General features: G+C 32.9%; 1 pseudogene; it reads left to right on the plus strand.

The window, feature by feature from the left end:
- The first annotated feature begins 2,079 nt into the window (after positions 1-2,079).
- LOC131035654 (DNA topoisomerase 1 alpha-like) lies at positions 2,080-3,954 on the plus strand (annotated as a pseudogene).
- The last annotated feature ends 567 nt before the right edge of the window (positions 3,955-4,521 follow it).

Consider the following 4,521-nt stretch of genomic DNA (forward strand, 5'->3'; position numbering starts at 1 on the left):
TCATCAGCTTCCTTCATTAAATAATGCTTTTATTCATTCAATGCATTCTGTTATTACTCGGTTTCAACTCAGTAAATACTAAACTTCACTCGATAGACATTCCGCCTTCATTAACTGATAGCGATAACCTTAGGGTTTACCGACTAGGTTCCTTAGGGTTTACCGACTAGGTTCTTTTCTCGATAACATAGTATAGTATTAACCTTACAATCAACAACATATGTAGGATATCAAAACAATCTAAACATCATGATCTCATCATTGTCTAACTCAGTAATAGTTGCCCATTGAATAACTTATTCTTCCCCTTATTCATCACATTCTTTCTGTGTCTTTTACCAACATCTTTATACTCACCAAATCATACTTCTTAAGATATGGCAACATCATACTGAATTAGAAAATCAATTTCTTGACATCAATGACAAAATAATAATATTAAGACAGTAAACATCCTTAATCAGTTATATCCATAATCATCAACAACTTTCTCAATATCCTAATTGAAATGCCAACGATCTCCCTTTGTTTGTTATAATGCCAACACTGATACTAATTGATGAATACTAAGAGGGGGGGGAGTGAATTAGTATGCCAAAAATCTTTGCACTTAAACACTTTACAAGACTGACAGTAAACCGGTTAGACAGTTTAGTAGACAAACCGATTAACACACATGCAAACCAAATGGCTAATAATGCATTCACCCACAGAAGCACAAACACCATAACACATGAGATTTTGACATGGAAACCCAAATGGGAAAAACCATGGTATGATGGAACTCACAAGTAACTATCTGTAGAATAGGAACCTGACCGGTTAAGGTCTTACAATGTTCTTTACCAGAACAGATCCTATTAGGAATCTCAATCTCTGTTAGGAGATAAGTCTGATTAAAGACTGCCTTGCTAGAGGATTTTAGATCCACAGATGTGAACCACCTTGTTAGAGAATTTACAAAAGGCCTTTGGGCCTACCCGGTTAAGGGCTACAGACTTGCCAAAGATGTGAGTAATCAACAAGTGATTGATCTAGCTAATAGCACTGACTGCTTGGTTAGATCCTTGATAGCTCGTTCCTAATGCATTCCAACATTACTTCAGTCTTCTACACATTCATGCTCTCTCTAACTCCTCAACCACCTTAAACTTTAGCAGCAATATCCACTATCACAACAACAACATTATCAACAACCTAAAACCCTAGACATGATGTCCTTATAAAGGAATCTGATTTCATGTCGGTCCAATAGGATTACATTACAATTTCCTAGGTTCAATGAACCTAGAAATACTTGGTAACACGACACAAAAAGAACTGTTAAAGTGTCGGCACCGTCAAACAATCGATGGAAGGTAACTTATCACAGAGTATTACCGGTTCAAACAAAATGTCGGTTGCCGGTTTGACAAAAATGAAGACTGAGAAATATGTGTTCTACCGCTTTGATCCTTCATGCCGCTTGAGATCCTCGAACCGCTTGGGGTCTACATACTACTTTAGACCGGTAAACACATTCTGCAAAACACCAATAGTCTAACTACTATAATACAACATACCGGTTGGAACAAATATCGGTTGTGCTCTAACTCATACATATAAAGGGGATCTAAATGCAAGTATGTGTCCATCAATGACAATCACAACATAAACATCAAAAATGCCAACATAATGCATGACATATCAACAAAATAAGAGACAAAAAATTAAGGCTGCATGTCTTCTACAATCCTCATCTATTCCATTGCAGTTAGGGTAGGAAGATGTTTATGGATTTTATCACAACTTGATGTAGATTTGAAGGAAAAAAGTACTCTTTATATTTAATATTTTTATTTGTCCAATCCATTGGTTTGGATTGCAAATTTGTGTGAATACAGTGTTTAGTTGTAATCTATTCTCTACTTATTGTTACTATTACAAGAGGATTATTTATGGATTTAAATGTAATTTCTATTAGCACTCTGTATCATGTGGAAGAATTCATATGCAACTCAGCTACACCTTATCCATTAGAAACTAACACATTTTGTTGTTAGGTTCTTATGTTTTAAATATTGAACATATATTTGTTAAATTGTGGTGTCAATGCAGGAAATGAAGCAATTGAAAGAAGAAAAGATAAAAGAAGAGGAAAAACACATGTGGTCTATTGTGGATGGAGTGAAACAAAAGGTCTACAATTCATTCTTATTGGTGATAAGTAGAATATTACATAATCTTGTTTTTATCTTCCTTTTCATTTGCCTTTCTAGTGAACAAGATTTATCATTTGCATTGTTGCAGGTTGGCAATTTCGAAGTTGAACCCCCTGAGTTGTTCCAGGATTGAGGAGAGCATCCAAAGGTTTGATTTTTATCTACTTCAAGAAATTGATATGCTAAAAGTTGAAAAGCTTTTGGCTTTTTAGGGCTGGAATTTTTTTACTGGTGGTTATCATTTCTTTCTGAATATTTTGTTAGTACTACAATAATAATAAAAAAATTGTACCTATTCATAGATGGGTAAATTGAAGAAGTATATTAACCCAAAGGATATTACTATTAACATTAGGAAGGATATCTCCATTCCAAGCCACAGGTCATACAATATGTGTTGTCTATTGCTAATTGTCGTTATCAATGATATCTAGTTTTGGTGTTCACTACTAAACATGTGAACTTTTTTTCTTGGTTCTAAGTATGTTTTTTGGGTCATTTCCTCCTTGTAGGTGGAAGGAGGTCAAGAATGATAAAACTGTCACATGGTTGGCTTTTCGGTATAACTTAATCAATCTCAAGGAATTCAAGTATGTATTTATGGATGCCAATAATTCTCTAAAAGTTCAGAGTGACATAAAGAAGTATGAGAAGGCAAGAATGGTCAAGGTAATTTTCTTCTCTTGTGCTTGTTGAATTTTGGTGACCATTTTTGGAATAATTAAACTGACATCTGTTGGTTTGTATCCAATAAATGTTGTGATGTAAAGAAATTTTTTTTGTGTTTGTGCAAAATTGCATTGATAATATTCAAGTTTCATACGCAAAACACTTCAAATCAAAAAATATAAGTGAGAGACATCTTGTTTTTTCCACTTATCTTATTGAAAGGCTTGTGTTAAAGGTTGACAATCAAAAGGCGATCTAATAGAGGATGCTTAGTTTGCACAATAGATTTGTATATACATGAACATTTTTTAATTGATATTGTTGTGTGTGCTTTCATTAACATTTAAGAAATGTTGTTGTTGCATCATTGGACTTTAACATTGCAGCTAGCTACAATTTTTTCTCTATTTGTAAATTGGTCCAAACATGAACTGAATTCTATTCCAAACAAGCATTGTGTGTCTTTTTAGAGTGTCGTTAATTTTTAGCAACTATTTATGTGTGCTAATCTATAGAAAATAGGTCATTTTTTCATTTGACTTATGATGTATAGATAAATCATTATTGTGGTTGTCTCTCTCTTTCTATGAATACACTATTTTTAATTTCACTGCCCCATGTGAACAACTTTAAACTATTCTGTGTTCTTTCTTAAAACTTAGCCAATTGAAGAAATTTTTGCATGCAAGCATTCCCAGATAAGAATATCAACTCTTCATTGATTTATTTTTAGGTGTTTTCTTCTTTTCTTGTGGAAATTTTTTGGCATGTAGATACTAGAATAGGTCATCAATCCATCAAATTGAGAAAGTGAACTTGTATGCCCATATGCAATCTATTGTCAGATTTAGTGAATGAAAAATAATTAGATATACATATTAATTATTGATCTAGTATTATGCAGCTTTATGTAAGAAGTGAAAGGTAGATGTTCTCTCTTATTAATTTAACTACTTTGGAATAATATTTTTATTATTTTCTTGAATTACAGGATGATGATGAGGCTGATACAGTTGGTTGTTGTACACTGAAAGTAGAAAATGTGAAATTACTTCGTCCAAAGTTTATCCAAGTGACAGGATAACTGTGTTTTTTATGTCTCATTCTTTAAGATAGGTTACTAGCAATCTCACAAGAAACAAATGAAATAAACAAGTTTTTTATTTTCTAAAGCTTCTGATGGATGAGGCCTTTTCTTTCAGCTTGACTTCCTAGGTAAAGATTATATCTGATACTTCAATATGGTTGAGATTGCTGAATGAGTCTACATCACTATTGATATTTTAGAAAAGGTATCTGGATGCTTTAGTTGAATGCTAAATTGCATTGTACAATGCCTTATATATGAGCTAAACCAATTTTGTTATGTTTCTTATAAATTGTACTTGTATGCTTAAGGTAAATAGGATGGCTATTTTTTATTTGGTGGTCGGTTGGATCCAAATATACTAAATGTTTATCTCAAGAAAATAATGCCTAGCCTCATAGCAAAATCCTTCAAAACATATAATGCCTCCATCACATTGGACAAATCGATATGTGTTGCATTCCTTAAAGATGGTTCTCCCCAATGCACACATAGATCAAATGTAATTATGTACATGAATATCAAATTTAATTACATTAACAATATTCCCAAAGCCCCTAGAGT

The sequence above is a fragment of the Cryptomeria japonica genome, chromosome 6 (genome assembly GCF_030272615.1).
Source record: "Cryptomeria japonica chromosome 6, Sugi_1.0, whole genome shotgun sequence".
In the NCBI taxonomy this organism is placed as follows: Eukaryota; Viridiplantae; Streptophyta; class Pinopsida; order Cupressales; family Cupressaceae; genus Cryptomeria; species Cryptomeria japonica.